Source organism: Tupaia chinensis, unplaced genomic scaffold (assembly GCF_000334495.1).
Source record: "Tupaia chinensis unplaced genomic scaffold, TupChi_1.0 Scaffold000183_1, whole genome shotgun sequence".
Classification (NCBI taxonomy): domain Eukaryota; kingdom Metazoa; phylum Chordata; class Mammalia; order Scandentia; family Tupaiidae; genus Tupaia; species Tupaia belangeri.
In genome coordinates this window covers 1,333,739-1,348,592 of record NW_006159658.1, presented here as the reverse complement: position 1 = coordinate 1,348,592, position 14,854 = coordinate 1,333,739, and positions in this window count along the sequence as shown.

The following is a 14,854-nucleotide window of genomic DNA, read 5'->3' as shown; positions in this document are numbered from 1 at the left end:
TTGCGATTTGGGCATGTACATTGCCAGAGAGAGGAAGAGAGAGGGACAATCAGAAATTCCCCACCAGGGTGAATGGCCACACCACAACCCCTTCTCCTCTTAAAATTTTGGGCACATATGCTCAGATACACCCAGTGTGTTTTTTGGGCTGCTGGGTTCTGGACTCAGCCATGCAGACAGCCACCTGGGGTCCAGTGCCTTAGCCACCCTGTCACCTGCTGGTCCTATAATCACATATGGTTATCCAGTTGTCCCAGCACCATTTATGGAAGGAACCATTTTCTTCTCACTGAATGGTTTTGGCACTTTTGTTGAAAATTAATAAGCCATAGATGTTTGGATTTATGCTTGTACTCTATTATATTCTAGAGTTCTGTATATCTATCCTTGTGCCAGTGCCATACTGTTTGGATTATTGCATAAGTTTTGAAATCAGGAAGTGCGAGTCCTCCAAATTTGCTTTTTGAATATTGTTTTGGGCCCAGCTTCTGTGTTGCAGTCAGAGCTGGAATCTATGCGCTGATCACAGTTCAAGTCCCTGGCTCTGTCAGCCCCCAAACATGCCAGGCACATGTGTGTGTACCCAGGATTCCAGTGGGTGGAGGACTGGAGGAAAGGGATTGCAGTGTGACCGAGCCCTGTGAGGGTGCTTCTTTCTCTTTCTGTCTCTCTCTCATGGGAATGTGCGTGCATTCTATTATGAATAAAAAAATGTCTGTTACTTTGACTGTTCAGGGATCCTTATAACTCCATACAAATTTGAGAATCATATTTTTCATTTCTGCGAAAAGACATTTAAAAAATAAGGATTGCATGGAGTCTTAAATAATTTAAAAGAGTATTAATAACTTTTTAAAATAATTATATTATTATTTTAATTTGACCAGAGAGAGACAGAGCAAGAAAGGGAAAGTGAGAGAGAAAGCCACCAGGTCTGGGACTCGAACCATGATCAGCCATGTGGGAACCCAGCACCCTTAACCACCATGCCACTAGATGGTCCAAGTAATACTGTAATGATAATAAATCTTCCAATCCATGTATAGGATATCTTTCTATTAATTCTTAATTTCTTTCAGTAATTTTTGTAGTTTTCACTATTCAAGTTTTTACCTTTTTGATGAAGTTTATTCCTAGGTATTTTATTCTTTAGTATGCTATTAAAAAAAACTTGTTTGGCATGTGTGTGTGTTTTGTTTTGCATTTTGCATGGTTTTTACATGCACTCAGCAGAGACAGAGAGAGAGAGAGAGGAAGCACCTCCCAGTGTGGCATGGTCATGCCGTAGGAATCCCTCCTCCTCCATTTCTCAGTTCTGTTGGGATTTGGGGTACACATGCACACATGCCCATCCCAAGCCACTAGGGCTGAGATTAGAACTACACAGTCAGCCATGTGGGATGTGGCTCACTTAAGCACTCGATTGTGGGGGCCAACCCTTCTGTATGCATTAAATTAAATGAATTAATTTATTGGCTTGTTGGAAAAGTCATGATTTATTTTTCATAGAAAATATATTTTCATTTGACAGAAGGCATGTGGGGAGAGAGAGAGAGAGAGAGAGAGAGAGAGAAAATAAGTACCTCTCCCCCCCGAGGGATGATCATGCTGCAATCCTTTCTCCTCCATCTCTCCCTTCTCTCAAGATTTTGGACATGCATGTACACACTCCAGGCATGTTTCTCAAGCCACCAGATCTGGGACTATGACCACACAGTTGGCCCTGTGGGATCTGCCTGCCTTAACCACCATGCCACTGGCTGGCCTCCTGTATGCTACTTTGAATAAAATAGTTTTTCCATTTCTGTTAGAATTGTTCATTACTAGTATATAGAAACATACATGTTTTTTCTATGTTGATATTGCACCAATATTGTATGTTGATATTCAGCAACTTGCCTAAATTTATTTGCTCTAGAGTTTTTGCCATGGATTATTTGGGAATATGTATATATATTTATATTTATGTCCACTGCCAAATTGCTTCTACTTTTATTTATGGTTTCTTTTTTCCTTGGTCCTTTTGTTTCTGACATGCTCAGTTTGTGTTATTGTCCCAGGAATTTCTTTCCAGTAGTTGGGAGGAAGATTTAGTTTGTACATTTTTACAATGTATACGGCCTAACTTACCCAGCGTCCTTAGACCTTGTTGCACTGTGGTCCTATTAGATTTTCCTATGAGGTGAATCTTCCTAACTCACTCTCAATTTCTGCTATTGTCATACTGACATGCTTCATTTTTCACACTCTCTTGGTCATTTGGGGAGTTCTCAGAGGTATCAGAAGTCCAGTTTTATTCCCTCTGATTCCTTCAAAACACATGCTGATACTTTGTGGTTCTTGTAGCTATTGATAATTTGTCTCCATTTTTTTATAATCTAAGGTTCAATTATGAACCACTGTTCATGGTTCAGGGTTTTGTTATTGTAGCTGCAGATTTAAAAGCTACACCTTCACTAAAGCCATCTATCTAAAATCTTCTCTATTCTTCCTTATTTTTTTAAAAAGATTTTTGCTATAGGGTGTGTGTGCTTCAGGAGAGACAGACTCAGAGAGATAGAAAGCGAGAAATCACCCCCCAAGGGGGAATGGCCATGCTGTAATCCCTTCTCCTCCATTCTCCTCTTGGGATCCTGGGCATGCACACGCATGGCCCGGCATGAGTTTTAAGCTGCTGGGTCTAGTACTTGAACCATGGTCAACTATGTGGAACTCAGTGATGTAACCAATATGCCATCTAGTGGTCCCTTCTATTACTCCTTAAAACAATTTTTTTCCCTCTATGTGGCTTATAGGTCAACAGGTTTTTAATTTTTCTCTTATCTTATTGGTTGTTTACCTTCTTGGTTGTCAGTCAACTGTTCTGTTTCTTTATCTTTATCTTGATCTCCAAGCCTTGGCAAATCCTGTGGGTTGACCTCAATCTTATCTTCAGAATAGATACTCTTACCTCCAAGTTTGTTCAACCATTCCTGTGGCTTTAAGGCAACTCCCAGATTCAGATCTGAATACCTTAGTGCTGCCTTGTATGTGGAGATGCGTTCCAAGGTCCCCAGTGTATGCCTGAAACTGCGGGCAGTGACAAAGCCTGCATGTAGTGTTCTTTCTATGTCATAACGGAGATGGCTGTGGTGTGACTGAGTGGGTGGCATACACAGTGTAGATATGCTGGACAGAAAGATAATTAATTTCCCGGTGGTCAAGGAAGGGCGGTGTGTGAGATTTTATTACACTGAAAATGCGTATTTCTTGATGATAAGCATATTACAAAGTTACAGTAATTAAACAGTGTGGCACTGACATACAGACAGACATCATTGCTGCATGATTCTTAATAGCCAATATGTGAAAATGCTGCAATGAATGAACAACATTTATGTCATAAACATATAGTGGAATATTACTTAGCTTATTAAAAAGAAGGAATCCTGTAGTATGCAACAACATGAACGGACCTGGATAACATTCTAAGTGAAATACCAACACAGGAGCAAATACTGCGGGGGCCACGCAGTGACCTGTCAGTAAAACGAGATGCTCTGTGAGACTGAGCCCTGTGGTAAGGTCTGGGCTTGCACCCAGAGACCTCCCTAAGGCATTCGTGTGCCCGTGACCTAGCACCGACTGAGGCCGGTTGGATTACAACATCAAGATCCTGTTGGGGGTGTTATCTTTCTGTCTCTGACTCATGGAAGAAATAAATAAACTTAAAAAAAATACTATATGATTTTACTTATGAGATATCTAAAACAGTCAAACATGTGAAAGCAAAGATTAGGATTGTGGGTGCCAGGGCCTGGGAGGAGGAGGAAATGGTATAATATTTCAGCTATGCAAGTAAGTTCTAGAGATCTGCTGTCCAACCTCATGCCTATACGTAACCACACTGTTAACGGGGTAGACCACATGCTAACTGTTCTTACCACAATAATTAATTATATATGTATATATATATGTGTGTGTGTGTGTGTGTGTGTGTGTGTGTGCGTGTGTGTGTGTGTGTGTAATCCAATATCATTATGGGAAAATGCTCATTTTGTATTAGACCGAAGATACTATAATGCAGGTGATAATATTGCCTCTACTTGCATGGTGGTTTCTATGCTTCAGGTACTCTACTAAGTGACATAGCATCATTTTATTCTTCCAATATTACAAGAAAAGAAGTATGATTTTTTTTCCACTTTGCTGTTAAGGAATTTTAGCAATTTGCCAACTTTGTATAGCTGACCTGTTAGAAACAGAACTTGGACCCAAGTCATCTTATGCTAGAGGCTTAGTTCTCAAGCACTGAGATACACTGTCTCTCTTTTTTCTCCCCAGGACTCCCACATGGTCAACTATGGTTCGAGTCCTGGACTTGGCAACTTGCTTTCTCACTTTCCCTTTCTCTCTCATGCTGTCCATCTCTGGTCAAATTAAAATGAATAAATAAATAAATAAATAAATAAATAAAGTTAAATAAAATAATTCTTTTAAAAAATAATTCTTTTAAAAAATCATTTGTAATGATTACCCTGGATGTTTAAGAAATCTTAAATTACTTTTGGTATATTGAGATGGAATGAAAATAAATATAATTTTTACAAAGATGTTCATCGAATATAATAAAAGCACTGAAATGAGTAAAAAAATGAAAAAAATCCTTTAACTATTATTCAGCAAATGTACTTTAAGAAAAAACACCAATCTCTGAAAACTGATAGAGAAAATGAGAAAGAGACAAGCATTCTTTGACACCTAGCCTGACACTTATAGTTAGGCCTTAAGCTTCTGTGGAGCAGAAAAAATTCACAGAACATCAACTCCAGACCAGGCCACTCTGTAACCAGGATGGAGCGAGACTAAAAATAAGACCACTCCGGGGGCCTGACAGTAGTGCAGCAGTAAGCAATGCTCTTCAGGGTGGGCCACACGGGAAGGTTCTCGGTTTGCATCCAGAGACCTCCCTGAGCACACTGGGTGCACACATGTACACCCGTGATCTGGGGCTGGCGGGAGCTGGTGGTGGGTGGCAGCATCGAGACTGTTGACAGCAAATCTCTTTCTCCTTCTGTCTCTTCCTTTTCCTGTGATCACTCATGGAAGGAAAGGATAGTTATATTAAAAGCAAATGAACAGGGGCTAGCAGGTGGCGTGGTGGTTAAGGTGCTGATTCCCCATGGCTAGCTGCTGTTTGGGTCCCGACCTGGCAGCCTGAGAATCGTGCCAGATGTGTGTGCATCGTGCATGCCCAAAATCCCAGGAGGAGAATGGAGAAGAAGGGATTGTGGCATAGTCATCCCCCCCTGGAGGGGATGGTGAGTGATTTTTCACTTTCCCTCTCTCTATCTCTCCAGTGAGCTCATGTGCCCTATGGCAAAACAAACAAACAAACAAAACCAAAGAAAACTAACAAACAAACAAACAAAAAACCATTCCATAATCATGAGCACAAAACACATAACAAAAGCATTAAGTATAAACAAGTTCAAATCACTAAAATGACTACTGGCTAATATGAGTGACTGTTGTTTCTTTACCAAATAAAATGTTAGCTTCTCTCTAGTTGTCCTTCTTTTAGAAAAGTTTTTTTTTTAAGAATTATTTTATTGAAATTTATTTATTTAATTTATTTATTTTAATTTTATCAGAGAGGGACAGAGTGAGAGAGAAAAAGAGAGAGAGAAAGAGAAAGGGAAAGTGAGAAAGCAAGTCACTAGGTCCAGGACTAGAAGTGTGGTCAGTCATATGGGAGTCCAGCACTCTTAACCACCATGCCACCTGTTGGCCCCTAGAAAAAATTTCTTAACATGCCCAGTCATGGGGTTATCCCCATTTCCTGACAGCATCTATATTAGGGTTCTCCAGAGAAGGCCTGAGAGCCGAGGGAACCAATAGCTTAGCTAATGGCTAGGAGCCTGGGGACCGCAGGCATGAGAGGTGAGAAAAAGCTGGAGTGAGTCTTCAAGTTTGAGGGCCTGAGAAGCAGGAGCTCTGGTGACAAGGGAGAAGAAGATGGATGTCTCAGCACAAGGAGAGAGAGAAAGAATCCTCCCTTCCTCTGCCTTTTTGTCCCCTCTGGGTCCTCCATGGATGGGTGATGCCACCTGCAATGGTGAGGGTGGATGGTCTCTACTCAGTCCACCGAGCTGCTAAAGGAGATACTAATCTCCAGAAACACCCTCACAGACTCAGGGTTTTTTTGGGTAATGCCCAAATAGCATTTACCAGTGATCTGGGCATCCCTTCATTCAGTCAAGTTGACACATAAGTTAACCATCACAGCATCCAATTCAGAACGAAGCACTGCTTTCTTATACTCTCCCCAAAATAACCTAACACAAGCTCAAATCCTATAAGACATCATTTCTTTTTCTAAAAAACAAAGTTAATTTTCTTTATTGCTTTATTTTTAATTTGGCCAGAGAGAGAGAGAGAGGGAAAATGAGAAAGAAAGCCTCCGGTCTAGGACTTGCACGGTGGTTGGCTCTGTGGGAGGGTGGTGTCTTAACCACCACACTACCTGCTGGTGCCATAAATCATTTCTAACACCTTATTACGAAGCACAATGTTCTCCACAGTGGGCATTTTCCCTTACTGCAAAGAGAAACACAGCTTGCTTAACCACACCAGATGTATTCTGGTAGGTTTTGAATGGAGGACATTGACAGAGGCAGTATGGCATGCTGATTGAAAGACCACTGTTGGTGCCAGCAGGTGGTGTGCTAGTTACAGTATTGGATTCTACGTGGCTGTGAGTCCTGGACCTGGCAGCTTGAAAACCAGGCTGGGCATGTGTGCGTGCATGCCCAAAATCCAAAGAGGAGAATGGAGAAGGGATTGTGGTGTGGCCAGCCCCACTGGGGGATCATTTCTCACATTCCCTTTCTCTCTTTCTTGTTCTCTCTGGCAAGTGCATGCGCCCTGTGGCAAGAACTTTTAAAAAAGAAAAAAAAAGAAACGCCGTTCTTTGATTTCTGGTTTCACCAATCAACAGCTGTGTAAATTAAACAAGGCAAACTCGCTCAGCCACAGGTGCCTCATTTGTGAAGCAGGGATAACAAAGATACATTTTTACATGGTTGAGTTGAGAATGAAATGAAGTAACATAGGAGAGTTGATTAGATTATCTTTGCTGTAAGAAACGGAACACTTAACTCAAACTGGCTTTAAAAATAAGAGTTAGTATTTTTCTCACAATGTATCAGTTTAGGTTGCCTAAGGTTCACCGCGTGGCCCTCCGATGTCAGAGGAATCCAGCTGTCTCCCCTCTTAGCACTGTACTTTCTCACGTGTGCTCAGTGCTGCCACTTGTGGCCACAAGATGGTGTGACCACGCCAACACTTCGGTCTTCAAAATCAGGAAATAAGGAGGATGGCGGCCTTCTCTTGTAGCTTTTTGTTTGGGGCAGGGTCAAAATCCTTTTCTAAAGTTTCTGCCAACAGATCTTCGCCTCGTTGCTGCTTCCTGAGACAGTATTGTGCTCACCAAGAGCTGGGATCCTAGAGCTGCAGTGTCTGATCAAAATCCTGGGCCTGCTGCTGACTATACAACCAAGGAAAGGAACTTTAGCCTCTCCCTGTCTTAGCTTTTCACCTGCAAAATGGGGGTATTAGTGGCCGGCCTGCTGGCCTGATGGTTAAGGGAGCTACATCTCACATGATCACAGTAAAAATTCTGGCCCTGGGGGCTTGCAGAACATGCCAGACATGTTTGTGTGCGTGTCTAAAATCCTGACAAGACAAGAAACAAAGGAGGAGAAGGGATTGTGGCATGACATGCCCCATCGGGAGGGTGCTTTCTCTCGGTTACTCTGTCTCTGGTGAGTGCATACGCTCTCTGGAATTTAAAGAACAGACAAACAAGCAAAAATGTGTTAACGGTATCTACACCAAGAATTGGCATGAGGATTAAATCACTGTGTGTGTATGAACTGTGTCAGACACATTTTATATATATATATACACATATATATACTCATTCTTACGATATGCTGTGTCATATGGCTATTCATATTTGTAAGAGAGGCTGTAAGGAAGCTCATCTGGCCCTTTATGTCTCTGTTTTAAAGGCAAGCTGTGCTAACAGAGAAGAAATGGAAATGAAAAGGCTCTTGGGAACCAGCAGTTAGCGTAATGGCTATGTCGCTGGACTCCCACGTAGTCGACCGCGGTTCGTGTCCCGGACCCGGTGGCTTAAAACTCACGCCGGGCACATGTGCGTGCGTGCCCAAGATCCCGAGAGGAGAATGGAGGAGAAGGGACTGCGGCGTGACCATTCCCCCCTGGGGGGTGATTTCTCGCTTTCTGTCTCTATGTCTCTCTCTGTCTGTCTGGCGAGCGCACGCGCCCTACAGTGAAAATCTCTCCAAAAAAAAGAAAAAGGCTCTTGCAGGGCCAGCAGGTGGTAAAGGTGCTGGATTTCCAGACCTCATGGCTTGCTTTCTCAAGCGCTCTCTCTCTCTCTCTGGTGAGTGTATGTGCCCTATAACAAGTTAAAAACAAATAAATTAATAAAATAAAATAAATAATTCTTTTTTATTTTTTTTAAGTCTCTTGCAGAGGCCATTAACAGTATATGCTACACATACAGAGTGTTTGGAAGAATCCTTATCACAGAGTAAGTTCCAATAAAAAATTTCCATCATTTGTAATAGCATTCTGCTCTCATCAAATGGCACAATACTCTGAAACAAATGATCATTTAGTAAATAGATCCCTGGGGCCAGCAGATGGTGTAATGATTACGTTGCTGGATTCCCACGTAGTTGACCACGGTTCAAGCCCCAGACCCAGTGGCTTAAAACTCACACTGGGCACGTGTGCGTGCATGCCCAAAGTTCCGAGAAAAGACTGGAGGAGAAGGGATTGCAGTATGGCCATTCTCCCTGGGTGGTGATTTCTCACTTTTTGTCTTGGTGTCTCTCCAGTAAGTGCATGCACCTTATAACAAAAATATCTCTCAAAAAAGCCAATAGATCCTCAAACCCAAGAATATCAGTGTGCTCCTTCCTTGCATGGCCAGCCACAATCCTGCACCACCTGCAGACTTCATGGACTCGAGTGACTACAGCTATAGGCAGGAGAGATGCTACACAGAGCAGTTTCTGGGTGCGGCCTGCTCGTACTCTGGGGGGCTGTGCTCTAGACTTTACCCTCCTGCTCTCAGGAGAGGCACTTGCCACCCTTACCCTGGCTCTGTAGCAACCCTAACATCGCAGGAGCAAATGACTTGCAGTATCAGCTGTCTCTGTCAGTCTTCTTACCCATGTTGGTTTGTGTACTTTGAATGTTTTCTTTACCTCGCTGTTTAAACGGGTTGCTCAGCAAATTTCTGGTTCATGGCTTAGACTCCAGGACCTCAGACGGTTGTCTTAAGATGCAGGCTCTGATTGGTTAACTTTATGGAGCTACAGGTTGTTCTTTTTTTCCTCTTTCTTTTTAATTGCCAGAGGCTAAGTGTACTTACTGGGGGTGTGGGGGAGAGAAAGCACCCCTCAATGGGTCAAGGTCACCCCACCATCCTATTTCTTCCATTTCTTCATTGTGGCAGTATTTAGGGGATGCACACACACATGCCCAGTGTGTTTTTCAAGCCTCCGGGGCTGGGACAAGGCCTGGTTTGCCATGTGGGATCTGTCTCCTGATGCACTGTGCTTGGCCACTGTCCTAGAAGGCTGGACCCATAGATGTACTGGTTTAAAAACAGCACAGTTCAGCTGTGGCAGACAGAACATTTGGCCATTTATGGGTAAGGAGTCTAGCTATGCATGGCCCACAAATTAATGTTTGATAGGAAAGTCAGTATTCCCTGTCTTTTTTGTTTGTAACATTATACAAATCTCTATTATAAATACCGGACCTCCCAGCTCTTGCGTAAGAGGAAAAGATCACCTTTAGACACCCACAGGATTGAAAATGTTCTGCCTCAATCCATCTGTCGAGTGAATTTCATTCTGCCTTTAACACCACTTCTCTTGACCTTAAAGATGTCTCTAAAATATAATAGCTGAAAATGTAAAAGGAAGTTGTTCTTACTTTCCAAGAAAGTCATGTGTCATATGAAGTCACGGTGGTAGAGTTAGATAGGGAGGGAGGACAGATGCCGTGTCGTAACAAGAAACAGATCTGTTGGGTTGTCAGAAAAGTTCTGACTTTTTTTTTTTTTTGCATAGAAAACATAGAAAAAAAAAATACATCATGATTTTTCTGACAACCCGGTATCTTAGGGTGAGCTAACTGTGGTGGTCTACCAGAACCTTTAGAGGGTGCCTGGCATCAAGTGGGCGTAGCATGGTTGAGGGTCTTGAGCGAAGCATTGGATATGGTTGAGAACAGTGACAGGGAGCAGGTGCTGCTCAACAAACTTTAGCAACTTCATGATTGTGTTGAACAGCACAATTCCTGACACTCCACTGAGACCAGATGCCAAAGCTGGTGTGCCCTTATGGGGTAATTGTTTTTATTGTTATGATGCAAAGTTCAAGTCCATTCATTAACCTTATTCTCTCTTCTCTCCCCTTTCACTCTCAAGCAGAAATTACATTCTTGAGAAGTTAATAGCCTCTGGCCCTGCACCTGTCTCCAATTAGTACAGAAGCAGCAGGTGAAAAATATGTGTGGGATCATGCACACCTCCAGGGGCAGGTTGATGTCTTCATTAAGCCTGAGCCTTTAGAAGAGTTTTAAACTGCGGAGTTGTACTGTTAGACTGTCAACAAGGCTAACACCTTTGGCAGCTCAGATTATTACAGGGCCCAAGAGGCTGAACAAATTAGGAAGTTAAAAATAAGTAAAAAGTAACTCCAACAAGTTAATTGCAATCAAAATAGCCTTTCAGTCTCACTGATGTAACAAGTTGAGCTCAAGGAAGAGTAGTGTAAGTAAAAAGCAAACTGAAAACTTCCCAGAAAAAAATTTTTAAAAGCCTTTGTAATAGGCTTTTTTAAAAAAGATAGCTTTGGAGTTATAAAAGAATTGTGGAAATAGCACAGAATTCCTATGTATTGAGTTTCTCCTCATGTGAATATCTTACATAACCTTAAAATATCTATCAAAATTAAGACATTATACTCGGTACTATCCCACTAAGTAAATAGGGATCTTATTTGAATTTCACCAGCTTTTCCATGATGTCTTTGCCTTGGGATCTACTCCAGAATCACGCATTAGAGTTAGTTGTCTTGTCTCCTTATTATTATTTTTCTTTTTGTGGAGTGCCCTGAAATACATTTTTTTTTTTCTGAGATGGTCTCAGTGTTAGGTTGAGGTTCTGCACTATAGGAAAGGATGCCACAGAGGTAATGCACTCTTCCCCGTGCACCGTTATTGGGGTACTTTCTGGGCACACGTGGTTCTGGTGATATTAACCTAAATCACTTTGCTAAGATCATGATAGACTTTTTATCATAATTTGTATAACTGAATAAACAGTTAATGAAGGAAAAAGTTACATTACATAGCCTGAATGTGGGGACAGATTCCAACGTTCATAAACTTTCCAAAATTTGGCATATTGGCCCTCTTTATTTAGAACTATAGTGCTTTATAAACACATAACATTTTGCCCCCCTTTCATTTGTACTCCCCTTACTAAGATCCCTAGTGAGAAGAGAATAAAACTGCTGTCATTTATCTCTGTGTTCCTTTAGTGCTCTGGAAAAAGTGTAGGTATAACTGAGAACTGTTGGAAAATTAAAAATTTGGGTCTCAGCAGTTAGTGTAATGGCTATGTCACTGGACTTCCATGTAGTGGACCACGGTTTGAGTTCTGGACCCGGTGGCTTAAATTCACGCTGGGCATGTGTGCATTCTTGCCCAAAATCCCAGGAGGAGAATGGGAGAGAAGGGATTGCGGCGTGGCCATCCTCCCTGGGGGGTGATTTTTCACTGTCTATCTCTCTTTTTCTCTCTTCCTGGCGAGTGCACACACCCTATAGAAAAAAAAAGAAAAACTCTCCAAAAAAAAAAAAATTGGGGTATCTTGGTGTATTAAATACCAGTGTCCTGTACTTTTTTCTCAACCAGGCATAAATTTTCTGAGTCATGGACAGATAAAATTTTGAATACTGAGCAGAAAAATACCAATGCTGTGAATGTGGATGTCAATATCTTTAACATTGATTTATCTGGATATAGACTCATAACATTTTCTAGAGAAAATATTTTTCAAAACTGTTCAAAAGATGTTTAAAAAATTGCTTTGGGACTGGTTAAGGTACTGGACTCCCACATGGCTAACAGTGGTTTTTTTTGAGAGTTTTTTTTTTTTTTAATTGGGCATGTGTGCTCTCCAGAAAGACAGAGAGAGACAGAGAGATAGAAAGTGAGAAATGACCCCCCAATGGGGGAAGACTACGCTGCAATCCCTTCTCCTCCATTCTCCTCCTCTTGGGATCTTGGGCACGCACGCACACGTGCCCGGCGTGAGTTTAAGCCACCGGGTCTGGGACTCGAACCACAGTCGACTACATGGGAGTCCAGCGACATAGCCATTACACTAACTACTGGTCCTGGTGGTTTGAGTCTCAGACCTGGAAACTTGCTTTTCACTTTCCCTTTCTCTCTCTGGTCAAATTAACTAACTAAATAATAATAACAAATAAATTAAATAAACAAATAATTCTTTTAAAAAAATCTTGCTATAGGGTGCATGCACTCGCCAGAGAGAGATAGGCAGAGAGAGAGGGCAAGTGAGAAAACACCCCCCTAGGAAGGATGACCACACTGCAATACCTTCTCCTCCATTCTCCTCTTGGGATTTTCAGAATGCACATGTCCTATTTTTCAAGTCATTGGGTTTAGGACTAGAACTGTGCGGTCGGCCATGTGGAACCTAGCTGTCTTAACTACCATGCCAACCAGCTGGCTCCCAAAACTGTTCAAAATTTTCCATAAAATCAGTCATAGTCTTGAGACAATGATTGTGTAGGGCCCCCAAATTGGAAAGTGAGCATTAATTTTCTTTGCTTTATCTCACTCCCATCATTTCCCACATCAATTCTATATCTATATTTGAGATCATAATTCACATCTCCTTAGGAAATGTATCACATATAATAAACTTTATATTATGTTGGAAAGAATTTTAGTCAGTGGTATAAAACATTATTAAATATCTTGAACATTTATTATAGGAAATATTAAATTGTTTTCCATTAATTTGTAGACTTTTTTTACACATTTAATCACTGTATATCATTACAGCTTTCGAAACATATTTTCCCAGCATGAATACACTGTATATTAGTCCAGTTAAAGATATTATCATATACGTTATCATAAACAGATAATTTTCCATTTTTGTGTCCCTTACATGTTTTGCTTTTTTCTTTTCCTCATTGATTCACTCCTCTCACCCTCCCCCATTTCCCATCCTCCTTTGAAACTATCTCTAGTATCTGCAATTGTTCTCCATACCTTTATATTTTCCAGTCTTTCAGTTTCTGCCATAGAAGGCAGACATTCAGTCTATATTAAATGGGGACATACATTGCCACTCTTTCATAGTCTGGTTTGGTTTGCTTATCAGTAGATCTTTCATATTCATCCACTTTCTATCAAATGCATGGTCTGTTTCTTTTTTTAATGGCTGAGTAGTATTGCATAGTATGTGTGTGTATATATATGTATGTATATATATATATATATATGTATATAATCACATTATATGATATATATATATATATATATGTATATTTGTCCCATAAGTGCCTTGCCTCTCTGTTTTTCTCCTTAATGTCCTTCCTCATACTCTCCTCCTTCACCCACCCTCTTCTCACACTGTATTTGGTTTTTATAACCATTTTCTATGTTTTTATATCCACTAGTCATTCAGTTTCGGCTATAAAGTGTGGATACTCGGTATATATTAAGTGGAGACATATAATGTCTTTCCTTCATAGCCTGGCTTGCTTTACCCAGCAGTAAATCTTCCATATTCATCCACTTTCTGTCAAAAGCCAGGATCTTCTTTTTTTATGGCTAAGCAGTATTCCATAGAGTGTATGTGCCACATTTTTTCGATCCATTTCTCTGTTCATGGACATTTGGGTTTGTTCCATGTCTTAGCGATTGTGAATAATGCTGCAATAAACATGGATGCACAAGTAGTTTTCTGATTGAGTATTTTCCTATCCTTTGGGTAGATACCCAGGAGTGGAATTGCTGGATCACATGGTAGATCTATTTGTAGATTTTTGAGGGACCTCTATATTGTTCTCCATAATGGCCGTACTAACTTACATTCCCATCAACAGTTTAGGAGAGTTCCCTTTTCTCCACAACCTCACCAACAGTTATCATTTTTAATTTTTAGAATCTTAGCCATTCTGACTAAGGGGATTAGGTGGTATCTCATTGTGGGTTCAATTTACACCTCCCTTATGATAAGGGGTGTTGAGCACTTTTTCATATGCTTATTTGGCTGTTCACATTTCTTCCTTAAAGAGTTGTCTGTTCAGCTCATTTGTCCATCTTTTAATTGGGTTGATTATTTTTCAGGTAAGCTGCTTGAATTCCCTGTATATTCTGGCTATCAGTCCCTTATCTGAGACATAGTTTGCAAACATATTCTCCCATTCTGAGAGTTGTCAATTCACTCTAATTATTGTTTCTTTTGCTGTGCAGAAGTTTTTCAACCTGATGTAGTCCCGCTTGTCTATTTTCAGGATTATTTCCTGTGCTTTGTGGTTCTTATTTAAGAAGTCTTTGCCTCTGTCCATGTCTCCAAGAGCTTCCCCTGTGTTATCAACCAGTATTTTTATAGTTTGAGGCCTTAGGTTTAGATCTTTGATACATTTTGAGTTGACTTTTTTGTTTTTAATGGCGAGAGATAGGGGTCCAGTTTCATCTTTCTGCAGGCGGATAGCCA